The following is an 18,877-nucleotide window of genomic DNA, read 5'->3' on the forward strand; positions in this document are numbered from 1 at the left end:
CTCCCACAAATAATTATTTCAGTTTGGATTCAGCCGTTTTCTCCCCCTCTAGCTTACAACAACAGTTCTAGAATTGTGTCAAATTCACAGAGATCTGTAAATTATAAATTACAGAGTGCACATGTCCATCAGTGCCAGTGGGCTCCTTCTTTTGTTTTACTTTGTTTTCTTAACTTTTCTAAGGGATGCTTTGCCACCTTTGCAGGCACATTCACAGGAGTTTGGGAAATAGAAGGATGAAGGTCTTACCCAGTGGAAAGTTGATTCCTCCAGATTATATTGGGAATTCAGACAACTTGCTGGAATTTATGCTGAGTTATCCCATTATAGACCAGGAAGGAGGTGCCACAGTATTTATCAGTGCCCCACACTGATGATAAGAATGTAATTCCCAGAAGAAAAGTTTGGACATCTTTCCATTGTTTTCAATGTTGGTAGTAGGAAACATTTGATGTTTAAAAAACACTTCAAACAATTTAAGCAATTTGTTTGCTTACATTAGCTTATCTTCATGTTCTTTCTCCTATATTATATTTTGCAACACTTCAAGTTTTTAAACATCACAATTTTTGCAGAAGTTCTCAATTAGCAAACTTCAATTTGACTTTCTTGTTTGGCTGGTTGGTTTTTTTAATTATTATTTATTTAACTGTTTCCAACACCAGAAACAGTTTGAAGGAACACTTGGAAAAGAAAACCTAATACAATAAATTTTTTTAAAGGGTGTGGAAAGTTGAGACAACATTACTCCTTGTGCTGAGCAGGAAGCAGAAGATTGAGGAAGGAAAAAACAGTCTTTATTACAAAGCTGAAATAATTTTGAAAAGTGAAAGCTTTCTGTTATAAGCTTCAGAAGTCTTTGATTTGAAAGGTCATTTTTGTGTCACCAAAAACAGTGGAAAAGAAAGCTGTAAATGGGATAGACAGAGAGAGTTGATTTGGACATTATACATACAGTTTCATACAGATTTTGCTGAGGCAAATAATTCTCTGCCCTTGGGAAAACCAGACTTTCTAATATAAGACAGGCAAAAAAACATGGCATCACAACAAGCTAAACTTTCCTGTTGAGTTTCCTTACTGATGTATTTTGCAATGGGCTGACTTCTGACTCGAGTATTTGATTAGGCAAAACAATAGGGTGGCACCACTTTTCCTGTACCTGAAATCCCAGATTATAGCAGAGAAATATGATGGCATGTCACATTCGCATTTTCTGAAAAATTCCTTCGCCTGGGATTTTTCTCCTGGGAGTCTGAGAAGTCTCAGAGAAAAAGGAAAACAATTCTTATCTCATTTGCTTCTCCTGTGTTTTGCTTATGTGGAATGTGTTTGGAGACTGTTTATCACAGGTGATTGTTTCATTGGATTCTGGTGTGAGTTGCTTTCACTCATTGGCCAATCAGGGCAAAGCTGTGTTGGGACTCTGGAAAGAGTCAAGAGTTTCATTATTATCTTTTAGCCTTCTATAAGTATCCTTTCTGTATTCTTTACTATAGTATAGTTTAGTATTCTTTAATATAATATAGTATCATAAAATAATAAATTAGCCTTCTGAGAACATGGAGTCAGATTCATCATTCCTGCCTTCATCTGGGGGCAACCCAAATACAATAATGGAATCTCACTTTAGCCAATGCTGTGTGATCCCCAAGGAGACTCAGCCTTTCTTCTTGAAGAGTGGCCTTACAAAGTCAAGGAAGATACAGCCAAGAGACCAATCTAGAGCTGCAAAATCTTTTCTTCTGGGTCTGAGAGCTCCAGAAAGCAAAATAAATAAAGTATTCTTGTTCTCCATTCTGCATGTCTTAGGTTGGAAATGGGGGTGTGTATTCTATCCCCATCCGTGGGGCAGTTCTCTCTGTCCATGGGGCAGGTTTCTTTATCTCTCCCACAGCCAACCCTCCCTCCAGGAGATCTCTGCTGTCCATGGCCACTGAGTGTCCCTGCAGGGCTGAGCCAATCCCAGCATCCCATGGGGAGATGCTCCGCCCAGGGGAGGAGCCAAGCATTCCTACCTGGATCCAATCTGAGCCTGGCACAGCACAGCAGCCTTTGCCCCCTGCACTGCCAGAGGAGCAGCTTTCTGCTGCCCTGCATGGCCAGAGGGAGCCCAGGCCCATCTGCAGCAGCCCTGGAGCTGCAGAGGAAAACTCCCCCCTTGTGCAGAATCCCTGCTGCAGCAGAGCCACAGCTGGCACTGCAGGAGGGCTGAGCCCCCATGGCATGGGGCTGGGACACCCCCTGGCACACAGGGGGCAGGGCCTGCTCTCACTCTGGCAGTGGGTTGTTCCCTTTTTTTGTACTATTGCATTTGTATTTTTAATTTCCCTAGTAAAGAACTGTTATTCCTACTCCCACATCTTTACCTGAGAGCCCCTTAATTTCAAAATGATAATAATTCAGAGGGAGGGGGTTTGCATTTTCCATTTCAAGGGATGCTCCTGCCTTCCTTAGCAGACACCTGAATTCCAAACCAACTCCGCAGTGTCTCTCTGACGGTCAGACCCCACGGGCAGCACACACTCCTCCAGTCCTGGTCCTAATTTCCCACACCAGGCAATGCTGGAGCTTCAGAGACACCAAGGAAATGCCCCGTGCTTTAATGTGAGATGCTTGGGTTTGAGGCTGTTGCCTTTCATGCCTCCTGGAAGACAACCAATGTTCTTAAACTCTCCCAAACCCATGTTTCCAAACCCCATTAAAGGGAGGGGATGAAAAAAAGGCCGGGCAGCCTTAAATCTCTGATTTCTTAAGGAAGAATTTCTCTGTTGTCTCTGCTTCTTCTTTTCAAAAAGCTGTGAAACACCCTGGCTGAATTTAACCAAAAATCATGAAGCACCTTACCGGTTTTAAGGAAAAGGAGCAACTGGGAAGAGGAGAGACTGATAAAGAAGTGTTTGGTTCATCCCAAATGAAGTTCTTCTGGAAACCAAACCCTGTCTCTGGTGCCATGGGACTGCTTGTTTTTGGTGAGAAAAGTGTGATTCATCCACAGGGTACAGCTCACACTTTTGTGTTGGGCTGAATGCCCACCCCTCCTCCCACCTCACTTTTATTTTGCAAGCTCTCCCCTTCACTCTAAGTACCCTGTTAGATTTATGGATGAGTATTATTGCAATACACTGCTGCTGCTTATCTATTCATCATCCCTTTTTCTGAGACTTACCTGGGGATTTAAAGTCTCCTTGATTGTAATGATCTTCAGGAATTAAGGGTATAAAAGAGATCCTAAAGTCCCGTATGCCTTCTAGGCATTTTTGTATCTAAAACTCAAAAAGGAGTAAACATCAATTATGCCAGAAAAATGTATCATTAACTCTTCAAATGTCCACCTCTACATTGTTCATGTGGAACAGAGATTTATAAAAATAATTTATATAATTTATAATACTGGGAGCTTGCAGGTAATTTTGGTGATGTGTGACCTGGATGATGAAGGATTAAAAGGGGGCATTTGGAACCTTTGTGGAAGTGACAAGCAGGAGTTTGGCCACACATCTGTGGGAGGCAAAAATGCAGAGCCATGACTTCTACTTGACTTTTCACGTGCCAATTTTCATTACTGCAGCTCTGCATGTCCCCCTGAGAGCTGCCATACCCCTGATTTCTGGATGTCAGACCACCACTTTCACCATTTTCATCATCATCATCCAAGCACTGGTCTGGGAGATGAAGAGCATCATGTCCTGTGCTCACTGTCCTGACAGAAAGGAAAATGATCTGCTTGTTCAGGTTTGAGAACCCTGAGTGATTCCTGCCCTTCCAAGTCCTGCAGCCCCTAATTTAGACCCACAGAGGTTCCCCTTGGCCCATACATTTGACAGGATCTCAGCATCCCAGACAATCAAACAATATAACAATATCATCATTTTTCTTTCCTCATTCCAGCACAGATTTTCTGCCTCTGTGTGCAGAACAGGGGCACATCTGGGATGCACTTGTGGAAAAGGAAACAAGCAGACCCACAGCTGCTGGAGATGGTTTTGGAGACAAGGGTGGAAGGGACTTTTGCCCTCATTAAATCAGTGGGGAAGCTCAATCTGAGCAAAGCCTAAGCTGGAATGGAAATAACAAACATCTGGTTATAACTTCTTTTAGTTCTGTCCCTGCTCCTCTCTTCCCCCAAGGGAAAAACAAATAATAACTGAACCAAAACAACCAATAACCTCAGGTTTAACACAAGGAGATGGAGAGTTCATAATTCCTGCCAGATGCCTCGGTGACAGGGTCAGAGAGGAACAGACTCACTCTCAGCCTGAGCAGAGAGGGAAGATTTGCTTTCTGAGCTGACAGGGCCTGCAATCCCATAAAAGGCCATATGCTCAGGCAGCCACAGTACAAGACACACAACTGTTGTTTGGTGGTGTCTCCAATTCCTCTCTCTCATACTTTTTTCCCCTCTTGCTTAATCCAGAAAAATACAATCACCAAAGTTTGGGTTTTTTTCCCTGTGAGCAGACCGAGTCAGCCAGTTTGCATTAAAACAATAATTAGTAAACTCTGTACATTAGTCATGCATGTATAGGCATGCTAGGGGGCCTTTTCCCTGGAAAACTCTCCAAAAACACTGGGAATAGAAACACTTCAGTGCAAAGGAGAGGTTTTGTGACAGTCCCATATGCAAAAGGAAACTTTTAGTGGAAGAGGGGTTGATAGGCCCCCCAAAGAAGGCTGGACACAGGTGGGGACTCAGAGGGGGGATTAATTATTCTGCAGGTGTTGGGGCTGAGTAAGAGATGGTTTGGCACAGACCAAGGTGCCTGAATGGCACCCATTAAAGGCCATATGCTCAGGCAGCCACAGTACAAGACACACAACTGTTGTTTCGTGGTGTCTCCAATTCCTGTCTCTCATACATTTTTCCCCCTCTTGATTAATCCAGAAAAATACCATCACCAGAGTTTTTTTCCCTTTGAACACACGAGTCAGCCAGTTTGCATTAAGACAATAATCAGTAAACTCTGTACATTAGTAGTGCATGTCTAGGTGTGCTAAGAGGCCTTTTCCCTGGAGAACTCTCCAAAAATATGGGGAATACAAACACTTCCGTGCAAAGGAGAGGTTTTGTGAGAGCCCCATATGCAAAAGGAAAGTTTTACTGGAAGAGGGGTTGATGGCCCCCCAAAGAGGGCTGGTTACAGGTGGGGACTCACAAGGGGGATTAATTATTCTGCAGATATTGGGGCTGAGTGAGAGATGGGTGCTGGAATGCCATGCAGCTCCCAGCCCTGTTTCTAAGAGGTTTCTATGAGAGGTGCCAATCTGGAAACAAGATATGTTGTAGGTCCTCCCATGCTTTCCAATCCTTACAAGATCACACCTGGGAAGACACAAGGCAGAGTGCACCATTCCCATAAATAAACCTATCCCAATTTAAACAGGAATTTTCACATGCCTCCCTCTCCAGTCCCCCCAGAGCTGTGAAGAACCCAACACTTCCCTTGAAATCCTGGAGGCACCATTATTTTGAACTTCAGGATGTAGAGAACCAGCTCCTCACCAGGAAAATAAATTCTGAGCCCTCCACAGATGCAGTGACCACCAACGGGTCAGACTGTGAAGGTGCAGGAATCTGAGGTCACTTACCCACATGGCTTCAGTTTCTCAGAGTAACCTTGAAAAATAAAGGGGATAAAAGTCCCCCTGACCCTGCTTTATTTATTTAGGCAGTGTGTCCATCTGTCTCTTCCTAGAGGGACAAACACCTTTCACATTGTGCTCCCAGACCCAGCCAGGCCTCAGTCCACCATCAGGTAAACAGGAGTGAAAGATGAGGCTGCTGCCACTGTGGGCTATGAGACTCCAGCTCATCACATCCAATCCTCACTAAAAGCTTCCAGCTTTCCCTTTAGGATGGATTTTTCTTTTTCCTCAGGGACACCTCGTTACACTTCTTCTTTTCTTTTTTTTTTCCTCCCTGCGCTGCTAAAGGTTTCTTTACAATAAGGTCAGGAAAGAGGAGGATTTCTAGCTATTGCTTACTTTCCAGACCATTTCTCATCCTTCCTAGTGCTCCTGGTAATACTTACTGAGAGACAAAGCCATTCATCTTCGCACATTCCCAGCCAAGTGTGGTTTGAAGCAGTTCACTTGCACTGTCAGAAGAGATATTACTCGCTATAAAAAGCTGCCTTATTCCCTCAAGTTGCCGTGCTCAACGTGTGACCCTTTTTTGCTGAAAGATTGGCACGATGATTGCTTACTTCTAGTCACCTGGAACTCTTCTGTCTGCGAGACATTTTATTGAAAATCACATTGTACCAGTCAATCACCCTCCCACCACCATATGTTGCTGTAGCAGGAGGGAGCCTGGCGAGCCTGTTCATTGTGCTTGTGAAAATGCAGCTTGGGTGACCTTACTGCAGACATCACCTGGCTCTGCAGAGGGGTGGCGGGAGCAGCTGGGACAACTTGTCTTGGATGCTTTTCCCTGTAAATTTCAGGCTTTTTCTTCTCAATCCTTCTCCATTCCCAGGCAGGTCCTTTCTTGTTCATGCCTGTTGTCAGAAACAGGGAAAGTTTTTGTGGTAATTTCCACTTGGGAAGTTTGGGAGGTGGTGGGACAGCAAACTGATTGGGTGTGTCTTGGTTTGGAAAGACAGGAGTCTGCTAAGGAAGGCAGGAGCCTCCCCTGAAATGGAGAATGTAAACCCTCCCCACCTCTCCCAATTGCTAGAAATTTTAAATTAAGGGGCTCTCAGGCAAAAATATGAGAGCAGGAAATAACAGTTCTTTAACAGGGAAAAGGAAAGAAAAAAAAAAAAGGATAAAATAAACAATGCAGTACACCAGAACAATACTGACAGAGTCAGAACCCAACCCGACACCCTGTGGGTCAGGGTGTTGGTGTCAGTCCCATTGGAAATGTGGCTGCAGCCCTCCTGCAGTGTCAGGTGTGGTTCTGTTGGAGCAAGGGGGATCCTGTAGAGAAGGATGTATTCTTCCTCTGAAGATCCAGTGGAAGGAGAGACAGCTGCTGTTCCTCTGGGGAATCCAGTGGAGAAGCCGTGCTGGCGTCTCAAAAACCTCTGGATTATATCCAGGTAGGAACGCTTGGCTCCTCCCTCTGGGCTCACATCTCCCAGTGGGATGCTGTAGTTCTTATCAGCCATGCAGTGACATTCAATAGTCTGTTATCAGCAGATGTCCCCTCCTGGGGAGGTGTGAATGTGGTCACTCAAAGAGAGAGATAAGGCAAACTGCCCACTTGACAAAGGTAATCTGCCATACAGATGGTAATGGAAAACATCTTGCATTGCAATCTTCAACAGGAGTATGTCACCCTGATTTTTTAAGATTTTCTAAGCCTTCTGATGTTTACATTCTTGCAGCAAACTTTCTCACACACTTTCTGTAAATAACTCATTGTTTCACATTCTTTTATGGAAGAGGAGAAAGTTGATAGACTGTTGGTTTGCCCAGTGTCATTGGCGAGGTGGCACTGTCACCCTCCAATCCACTGTCACTTTTGGAAATCTATAAATGTTGGAGTCATAAAATAAATTTCCCTTTTCTTCCCCTTGAGAGCAGCAGTGTGTAAGCTCGTGTTGTTTTGTGTCCTATAGGTGTGTTGGTCCTGAAGCTGAGTGAGCACTCATGCTGGACCCACCAAACAGAAATTATGAAGCCCAGTGAGATCCTCAACCCACTGTGGAGCAGCAAAGAGAAAAGCAGGAGGTGGGAATGCCCACAAGCTGCCCATGGAGTATCTCCCACCAGGCCAGCATCAGGCTGGAGCTCTGGGAAGACCCTGTGGCAGCCCTGAGGTCCTGGAAAGAAGAGCTGCCACACCAAGTTCTGGGTGCCTGCTCCTGAGAGAGGAGAGACACTCTGTGCAGTATTTCTGTCACACAGGAGGTTTATAATAAACCCACTCAGTTTATCTCCAAGACAGCGTGAACATGACAGCAATTTTCCCTGCCTTGATGCAGATTGCAGAGGTGTTGGTGGGGCCCTCCTGCTTCAGATGTCGGTCCCTGAAAGCAGGACAGCTTCCCCATCACACCCTGCAGGGATGGGGTCCTGGAGGGAGGCTCTTGGTTTGCTGTAGTCACTATGATTTGTAGGAAAGCCCATGGTCTTTACAAGGTGAGTAGGAATCATAATTTTTTCTCCAGAGGGCAACATGTCAGCACATAGTTTAGGGTAATCCACACACGTATGTAATTCCTTGTTTCTAGCTTAGGTTTAAGAAACTACAAATATCCACTAACTGGGGTTCTAGATGTGGCAATATCAGCCTCAGCTGAATAAATCCTGTTGTTCCCCGTGCTTTTTTATCTGCTTTTCCCTCCCCTCTATCCTATGAGGTCCCCCCTTCCCATTTAAATTCCTGCAGACACTTTTACATATTGCCTGGGGATCACCAGCTCTGTCCTACCCTCTTCCCTGCATCTCTTCTTGCCCTGAGGCTGTTCCTGAGCCTTGACAGAGAGCAGCAATTTCTGGAGAAGTTGGAAGCCAGCCTGGTGACAGCCTCAGCCAGTGTTTCCCTGCTGGTTTTACCTGCACAGCCACAGGGAGGACTGGCAGCCTTAGCCATGCGCAAATCACGACTGCACATGCATGTACAAGGAACCTGAGCAGGCAAATAATTACCTGATGGAGGGAGCAGGGATTCATTTCTGTGCCCAGAGGAGATGGATCTGAGCCCCCATGGGCTTTGGGAGGATTTAATAACTCCTCCTTGCTCTAGGAATGCATGCCCTGGACAGGCAGCAGTCATTTGAGCTGAGCAGTCAGGCAGGCAGAGTGATTTCATTGCTGCCTTGCCAGGGCTGGTGCACAGGCATTGTCACTCTGGGGCTCTGCTCCCAAATAAAACAGGCCAGGTGTGGTGGTGTTTGTTCACAGGGTTCTGAGGATGAGGGAAGAGATGAGGATCTGACTCCATGTTTCAGAAGGCTGATTTATTATTTTATGATATATATTATATTACAACTCTTCTAAAAGAATAGAAGAAAGGATTTCATCAGAAGGCTGGCTAAGAATAGAATAGGAAGGAATGATAACAAAGTTTGAGGCTTGGACTCTCTGTCCAAGCCAGCTGACTGTGATTGGCCATTAATTAGAAACAACCACATGAGACCAATCACAGATGCACCTGTTGCATTCCACAGCAGCAGATAATCAATGTTTACATTTTGTTCCTGAGGCCTCGCAGCTTCTCAGGAGAAAAAATCCTAAGGAAAGGATTTTTCAGAAAATACCATGGCTAAAGCCAGGGATCATCTCCTGGGTTGGCAGCACTGCTCTCATCCATATAACTAAATTTTTGTTCCTACACCAGAATCAGGAAGCCTTGATGGGATGCTCTTAGCCTGTGTTGTACCTTAAGAAATTGAATAAGATCATGCCTAGCAGATGTTGGTCAAAACACTGCTGTAAACAGAGCCCTGGTTAGTTGGCTGCTTTAGGGACAGCTCCAGTAAACTCTGCCCTGCTCTCCTGCCTGTCCCCATCTGGCTGCCCCAGCCCTGGGCTGTCCCAGCTGTGCCCCCAGATGTGCCTGGAGCTGCAGCTCTCATTTCAGCACTTTGGGGGATTGAGCACACTTGGAGGGAGCAGCCTCAGAGCAGAGTAAACCTTATTTTTTACAAGTCAGACCTCTGAAAAGGTCTTTGGCCATCAGGGAGTCAGCAGCCAAGTCTTGTTACACTGCAGTCCAAAGGTGTGACCCTTTCCTGCCTTGCAAGAGCAACAAGTTCCCCAAAAACCTTTTCCTGATCAATTTGATATGAGGGAACACAGCATTTTTACCACGTCCTTCCCTTTAAATGCCACCGAGCCCCTTATTTGGATTGTCTGGGGTTGGGTCACCTCACCCCAGAGAGGTGTGCCCAGTGTCCTGCTGCCAGCAGGAAGCACAGCTCATATCTCTGTTCTGCTGTTGAGACTCTGACAAAGCTTGGGAAAACAAATCCTTTCCTCCTGCTTTGCCCACCTAAATTCCTAAGAAACCCTTTCTTGTGAGGCACCCACAGCCTTTGGTTACTCTGCAAAGAGCGCCCAGTTTTGGTGCTTGGAGACTGCCCCACTGGATTTCTGTCACCTTTCTGTTACCAGCTTTTCTTGATTGACATTATTTGTCATTATTTAGGAGTTGGTTGATTTTGGGGGAAGGTTTTGCTGGGTTTTTGTCCCATATTTTTACAAAGAATTTTATCTCCTGATTCTGAAACAGGCTTTCCCCTGGAAAATCCTCCAAAAATACTGGGAATACAAACATTTCAGTGCAAAGGAGAGGTTTTGTGACAGTCCCATACACAAAAGGAAACTTTTACTGGAAGAGGGGTTGATGGCCCCCCAAGAGGGCTGGTTAGCAATATAGCAATTAGAAATTAGCAATCCCAATTGTTATTCTCCAGAATCCCTCTCATTCCAGTTTTGTTCTTACTTCTAGGCTTTCCAAAGAGATAAAAGGAAAATATTTCCATGATACCAAAAGCAGCTGCATCATCCTCACATTAGGAAAGTGCAAACAGACCAAAGCAGCAATGCTTAGAGGCAGGTCTGGGTCTGAAGTCCCTCAAGGACAGGGGAAGCTGTCTCAGGTGTTTTCCCTCACATCTGCTACAGCAAAATTGAGCCAAAGCATGAGCCTGGCCATTCTCTGCATTAACTGCTCAAATACTGCAGTGGAAATGCACAAATTGGTCCATCAGGTGGATTTTGTGCCCGCATCCTAAATCTGTGCTATTTGTGAGTCTCTGAGTTACAGATCAGCTTTGGGGCTGGACGTGGGAGGGTCAGGGGAGGGAGGCAGTGCCATTATCAGAGGGTGGCAGCACAAAGAGCCTCTAACCCAGCAGTGTGAATCCATCCCACCACTCTGACCTCCCTGCCTGGGAGATGCCAGAGCCAGGCTCTGAACAGGGCAGGAACTGCAGCAGAGGCACATTTATTATTTTATTGCTTCCCCAAGAAATGAAAATCACATTAATGAGTGTAATTTATAAGCAGGGGGAGCAGACAAAACCAGGCTTACAGTTTTGTAAGCTGTGCACTGCCTGGGGAGGGCCAGGGAGGAAGAGATGGGTAGATACCGGCTATTGTGTCTGGCTTGCAAGGTTCCTTGTTCTGATAGAGCTTCATTTCACATCTATCTTGGAAAACAAATTCCCTTTCAGGCCTTTTCATAATGAAGAATAAAGAGGCTATTGTTGCAGAAAGTTAATTGTGCTTTTAAGCCATTTTCTGCAGCATCTCCACGTCACTTTGGAGCAGCCAGCGAGCCGGGGCTGCTGGAGAAGGGGTGATGCAGCCTCCCCTGGACACCTATGGCTACAAACACACACATCTGTGTGCCCAGCACTGAAAAATCACCATCTGTGGCAACTCTTAGTGATGCTTCAGCAAGCTGCCTTGATTTTTTTCCCCCCAGGATTATAGGTGGGATTTCTGTTATTGCCAACACACTCCATGGATCCACAGAGACACAGTCTGCAGTGACCCTCAGCACTGCTGTAGACAGATGAACTTCCATCTGACACCCAAAAAAAAAAGGCTTTTCCTCCTTTATTTACCCAAATTCATGCACCATTTGGCCTGCCCTGAAAGACATGTAATGGTTAAAAAACTTACTGTGCTTGATTTTCTTTCCTGAAATTCCATTATATTCTTCAGCATTAGTTGAGCTGAATTATATTTAGAAATGTTTCAGCCACGTTAGAGTGGTTTTAAGACAATTTAGTCTCAGGAAATGTTACCCAGAGGGAATACAGGAAGAGCAATCATTAAGGATGCTTGTCATTAGACTTTTAACCTTCGTGCTTTCCCTGTCTCTCCCTACCAGGCAGCTCCTGCAAGGATCATTCTTTCTACAGCTCGTTCATTTATCTCTATCTTTCTGCTCTCACTGAAGTCAAACATCAATTAAAGCTATTAAAGCAGAGCTGTTGTGTAGGTATCTTCAACAGAAGCATCTTCTCCCTGCTGTCTTTATCCCTTTTCTCCGTCTCTTAAAACCCCAGCAGTGTTCAGCAGGCAAAGTGAATTTTCCCAAAGCACACCTGGCAGCCTGGGAGTGCTTTGCTGTCTCCCTGACCTGGTGTGACAGGTCAGTGTGCTGCCAGCAGAGCCAACAGGCCATCTGCCAGCTCCACCTCCAGCAGCCTGGCCAGCAGCCCAAACTCAGGGCCAGGTTCCTCAACATCAAGAGACTGGCTCAAAATTGACTAAATAAAGATTAAACGTGATAACATGGGCTGCTTTTATTTGCATCCTGGATTTTCACCCTTAGGTTACCCTAGGATAAATATTTTCCGGCTTCTAAAGACAGGGCAGGGCAGGCCACAAATCATGGATAAAGCCTAAAAACCTCTGTCAATTAAGAAAAAAAAAAAAAAAAAAACAAAACCAAAAAACCAGTTTTTTTCTTCTAATGCAAGGATTATCCCTGAATCACAGGGAATTCAGGACAAAAGAACAAGTCTTGAAATACTCACAAGAAAGCCGTTGATGACAATAACAAGCATGTACTGATAGATCCATGTGCTTGATTTTCTTCCTTGCTTCACGTGCCTCTCCTGCACCATTGCCATCAGTAAATCCTTTGGAGGATCTGAGCATTCCCCACATCATCCCCTGGCAGCACAGATTCTTCTTCCCCCTCATGTGTGATCCAAAAAAACCCTTTGGCTTCCAAGAAGTATCCTTCAGGTCTGGCAGGTCAGGCTGAACGTCAGTTTGACATCTGGTGTCAGAGCAGAGGTTTTCCACGTGTTTTGGAAAATTCCAGCCGAGTCTTTCAGGCCTCCCCAATCACTCCTGGCCTCTGAGTGGTGGTCAAGCCCACAGACATGATAGCTGGAGCTATCACCTCAAAATTGGCATTTATTTCATGCTCACAGGTGGGGTTTTTCTGTGCTCTGGTTCCTCTGCCATGCCCAGAGAGTCTCAGGAGTTATTCTGACACCTCTGGTGTTGTCTCACATCTTCTCCAGCCTGCAGCCATCCCAGATGGGGACAGGTGACAGAGCAACCAGCCTTGATCCAGGTACCACAGTCTCTGAGCATCACCTTCCCAGCTCATCCCTGTGCCAGGCTGCTCATCCCAACAGACATTTATTCCTACCAAGCCCTTGCCCCAACAGCTTTCCATCCCTCTTCCCAAATCCCATTGCCCCAACAGCTTTCCATCCCTCTTCCCAAAAAATCCCATTGCCCCAACAGCTTTCCATCCCTCTTCCCAAATCCCATTGCCCCAACAGCTTTCCATCCCTCTTCCCAAAAAATCCCATTGCCCCAACAGCTTTCCATCCCTCTTCCCAAATCCCATTGCCCCAACAGCTTTCCATTCCTCTTCCCAAAAAATCCCATTGCCCCAACAGCTTTCCATTCCTCTTCCCAAATCCCATTGCCCCAACAGCTTTCCATCCCTCTTCTCCAATCCCATTTGTGGGCCAGTGAAAAGCAAGTCAAGCACAGGCCTTCAGTATTTTTATTTACTTTGGGAGCTGCTGCGGGAAGAGAAACAGGAACTGGCTAAAATTTTCCCTACTGAGATTTAGTTCAGATTTAACCAGCTCTGCCAGAGGAGGGTCTCCATTATAGGAGGGGATGGATCTGTCTCAAGATGAGAGGAACTCAGGCTACAAATTATGTTGATTCCCCACTGTTCTGCAGCTGGATGATTTTGGAGCTGAGGCATGGGCCCTGTGTGATTCCCATCTCTTCTATCAATACAGAAAAATCTTTTATGGCCTTTCCAACACATACTTTTGGAGGGAGGGGAGGTTAAAGGGTCATCAGAAACACTGCTGGACCTCCTTGGAGCTTCATTCCTTCATCAATAACTCTCACCAGAGGATTTTATTCCTTATTCCACACGAGCAATATTATATCATCAGAGAGATGGCACGAGCAAAGGCCAGAGTCATCATGCTCATAGAGGTGCCATTAACAAGCACAGACACAAAAATCAATGCTCTGCACTCGGTGCCTTTGACTGCAGATCCACAGTGACCCTGTTATCTGACTCACCCTTTGCAGCACAGACAGACACCTCCCAGCACACTGGATACCCCTTCCCACATCCCCATCCCTGCGAAAATAAATAGCTCAAAAAGAAAGAAAATCAGGTTGGTAAACAGCAATTTGTCTGTAAGGTGAGAGGCAAGGAGACAGAGGCTTATTTAAAATTAATGTCAGCCCCAAAGGATGTTTCTTCTGTCTCTGTGGTGCAGGGTTATTGAGGTAATGCTGTGGTGCTGTGGCCTCGTGGAGTCAAAGGGGACAAAACTTGTTCACTTTATAGCAAATCACCATCTTTCCCTTATTTTGCTGTTCTTCTTTGTCCTTTCTCATTTCAGGAAGAAGAGGCAGCGCTTCATCTTTCCTTCCCAGCTTGCATTTTTGCTCAAGAGTGGAGGGCCCTTCAGATTTCTCTCTCAATGTTTTGTAGTTGGCCTCTTCTACCTGGGCTAACTGCAAACCATTAAAAGCCCTGAATAATTCACAACCAGCAATTGATAGAAATAGAGTCAGCTCCTGCCTTCCATTTTCTGGTGGCATCCACACTTTGCAAAGGCAGCTAAAGGATTGCTTGATATGTTGTGGTGTTTGTGAGGGTCCCCAGGACGAGGTGAAGGATGAGAATCTGACTCCATGTTCTTAGAAGGCTGATTTATATTATATTATATTATATTATATTATATTATATTATATTATATTATATTATATTATATTATATTATATTATATTATATTATATTATATTATATTATATTATATTATATTATATTATATTATATTATATTATATTATATAATATAATATAATATTATATTATATTATATTATATTATATTATATTATATTATATTATATTATATTATATTATATTATATTATATTATATTATATTATATTATGCTATACTAAAACTATACTAAAGAAAGAGAGACATCAGAAAGCTTAACAAGAATGAATAATAAAAACCTGTGACTGACTCAGAATCTGACACAGCTGATGGTGATAGGTCATTAATTAAAAACAATTCACATGGAACCAATCAAACATTCACCTGTTGGTAAACAATGTCCAAGCCACATTCCAAAGCAGCAAAGGCACAGGAGCAGCCATCAGATAATTATTGTTTTCATTCCTCTCTGAGGCCTCTCAGCTTCCCCAGGAGAAAATCTTGGGCAAAGAGGATTTTTCAGAAAATATCATGGTGACAATATGTCTGTCTCTTTCCTTCATTTTCTAAGAGTTCTGATTCTAGTGGATCTCTCAAATGTCCCGCCCTACACCTACAAAGTGTTTATTTCTTTTGCTTTGCTCCAAGTATAGTGAACTACTCAGAAAGTGACAAATGGGAATAGTTTGGCACAGGTTTGACTCTTCCTATGGTGAAAAACTCTCAGTACTGCAAAGCAAAGGGATAAATGTGGATTAACAAACCCATCCCAGACCTGTGCTGGGGGCAGAGATGCTCACAGCTGATGAGGAAGCCCAGGAAGAGTGAGGGCAGATGGAAAAGGAGTCCTGAGTGCTTGTTTTGGGAAGTTGAGCTGTGTTTCAGCAGGGATAGGAAAGCAGAAGGTCATTACCCTTCTCCATTAAAGGAACACTTCCTAAAGGGAGACTCTTGAAGGGTCACAGCTCCTTTCCAGCTCCAGGAGCCCACGTACCAGGTGTGGCTGGCCAGTGCATCCCCAGATACCCTGGCATGGAGCTCCTGGAGTGGGCAAGCTGCAGGAAAGGGCAATTCCCTGGCCACAAGCCCTTCAGAGACCTCACAGAATGAGAGAGGACAGATCCTGATGATGTGGCATTTAGACTCTCTCTGGAGATGTTCCTCAGTGCTGGCTTGTGGGAATCCACAAAATCAGAGGGTTTTGGGAAAGCTGCAAGATGCAGGCCTCAGAGGCAGCAGAACTGTGAGCAGAGCTAAGCAGCAGCCATGAGATTGGTCAGCAGAAAAAGTATTTAAACTGTAGAAAAGCAAAGACAAATAGAACAATGGTCTGTGTATTAACTCTTGTCTGAATAGCTCTCTAAGCTACAGAAAGTTTATCTAGCAAGATATTAGGAAGGTTAAAGCTTAGTAATGGAGCTCTGTGCGTTGTGTTTTAAGGCTCACAAGTAGGTATTGTATTTGAAATAAGCCAGCATTGTTTAACCAAAGGTACCTGTGCTTACAGTGGTTGGATGGAACTGCTGTCAATGTGCTTTTGCTGTGTGGGATTGGTCAAGAAGCTTATAAAGTGAGCCGTAACATTAAATTCTGTGTTTGCTGCCTGGGATGTGAGCTGCTGGTATCTTCCCATTGCCATAGCCATGGAATGAGGCTGGTGCTGAAAATCAAACAGCTCAAGGCACGTTCCCAGCAGCCCCGTCCGGCATCACTGGCTTAGGAGAAGAAATTTGGGTGCATTAAGGAAATCAGCAGGGAAATGTTCTGGCTCATTTTAAACTCTTGGTTAGGCACAAGCTCATTATCCCACCTGAGCCAGAGTGATCAGGAATACCTGTAAAGATCTGGTAGGCAAAAATAAGGCTGAGGTACAGAGTGGTCACTGCCCAGCCATGAAAACAAACACCCCTCAGTAATTCCGTCAGCTCAAAACCAGGAGCTTCACACAGACCAGCTCCACACCCAGCAACTTCCTGGGGAAGCCAAGTCAAACCACAGCTCGACAAAAAATAAATAAATATAATAAATAAAGTAGAAATTTCACTGTCTCACCTCAGCCTACAGGTATATGCTGGCCAGCAAGTGTAGGACAGAAATACAGAATGACTCACCGGGACATCTGCTGCCATTCCCTCTGTAAGGTCTCCAGCCCAGCCCTCATCCAGCTGCCTCCACGCCTCCCTGCTTCCCAAACCCACCTTTTGTAATGCAAAATAATAACAGGCCTTGTTCCCTGCCTTGCCTGCTTTTCATCTAAATTAAAACTCGGCTAATCTCATTAATGAGCTCACCCTGGTGCCACCGTGTTCTTTGCATGCCCCCTAACATCATTAGGGACTTATGCAGGGAAACAAAAGGGCATTACTCCATGCAGGGAATGAAGAATTAGTGCAAGGGTGGGGTGTGCTTTGCAATTGTCCCCCTAATCACTTGTTTGTGTGCAATTAGGGGCTGTAATCTCCATCTCATTGCCACTGTGGGCAGGGGGGATGCAGGGGTGGCCAGGGGACAGCAGCACACTGGGCAGAAGTGCATCTATAGAGGTGACGTGTCCAGGTGGCAGGAAAGTGGAGGGAAGAGGTCTCAGAGTGAGCAAAAACCAAAATATTCGGGCATTTCATCAGGTGAGGTGTCAATTGGTGGCAGGGCAAGGCTGAGAAGGAAGAGAGACACCTTGGAAGGGACAGCAGAGCTTCAGAGCACCCTCCCAGGGGATGCACCTGGGAACACATGTGCAGGGCCACAGGGCATTGAAAGAGAAGAGAAGATTAGATTTATTTATGTCCCTGTCCTCAAAAACAAGAAAAAACAACAAAAAACCCCAACGAAAAACAACAAAAAATAAGAAAAAACCAACCAAAAAAACCCAACAAAAAAGTGGATATCAAAGACCAAGCAAAAGGAGGAAAAACAGAATCAAAGGAAAATACTTTCCCCAAATTCACCAGGGTAAATCACTTTCCTGGTATGTCATGGAGCTTCCAACCCTGATCCAGTCTGACGAACACTTCCATTCCCTTTCAGATCATTTGAGAAAGGAAGTTTCTTCATATCTCACCAGATTTGGAACAATGCAGATGAAAACACTTTTCTCTTTCAGGCTCTCCTCCTGAGGGCCACTATGATGATTCATCTCCAACCTTCTGGCGGTGTGTCCCTGGGGCAAAGAAGAGGGAGGAGGTCACATTTTCTGCTCTTGGGATCCTGGATCCCATCCTGATCCATTGCAAACCAACTCCCTGTTTCCAATCTGATCCTCCCAGCTTCCCGAATATTGGGTTTTTATTATTATTTTTAGGGCCTGTTCCCAGGACAGGATTGTCTTTGTTGCTCAGTGGGGCTGCCACCATCAAACACTTGAGCACTAATGTTGTTTTGTCTTAGAAGTGCAGCTCTGCAGTGCTGGAGTGGGTTTTCTGTTGAATTCCTGGGTTTGATCTGGCAGGGCTCTGTGATGAGGGGATGCTTTGCCTGAGATCAGAACCTCAGCAGCACTTTGTGTATTGGTTAACTGAGGGAATTGCCATGGTTTGGCTTCACAGCCCATTGCAGGACAATTTTTTGTTCTACAGTATCATGCAGGTTTGCAATTTTGGGGTAGCAGTGATAAAAGTAAGCTTGTTTCAGCCAGAAAAGGAAAATACACCAAACATCTCCTTCCTTAAAATAAAACATGTGGCTTTATCACCCTGAGGTGTTTCAATCTCTGGGACTAATTTCTTTGGAGTTCTTGATGCCATACTAAACCTTCAGAGGTTTTCAGTACAGTTATTTGTGTGGATACGCCTTGCAGTAGTTTGTTAGTCAATGCTCAGCTCTTCAGGTGGTTTCCTTTATATTTTAAACCAATGTGGAGATGAAAACTTTTCATTTCTTCAGTACAGTGTTTGAGAGGTTTTTTTCCCTGAGGCTTCATGCTGCCCTCTGAATCCAACTGAGAACAAATTTGAAAAAAAAAAAAAATAAAACCCCTAAAATCACCACCTTCTTCCTCACGTTTTCACTCATTCAGGCAGATTCACAAAAAAACAAAGCAGAATTTGGCAAAAACAAAAGATCTGGCAGAGATTTTGGAGGGGAAAGGCAAGAGGGGAGAGAGGAGGGACAGGGAGAAAGATGGGCCTGTCTGCGGTGGGGTGGGAAGGACACAGCAGCATTTGAGTAAATGATGAGCATTTAAGCCATCAAAACAAGTCTGGGAGCTGTAGGTAAGTCTATTAATGTCAAACCAGAGCT

The sequence above is a fragment of the Ammospiza nelsoni genome, chromosome 5 (genome assembly GCF_027579445.1).
Source record: "Ammospiza nelsoni isolate bAmmNel1 chromosome 5, bAmmNel1.pri, whole genome shotgun sequence".
Lineage (NCBI taxonomy): Eukaryota > Metazoa > Chordata > Aves > Passeriformes > Passerellidae > Ammospiza > Ammospiza nelsoni.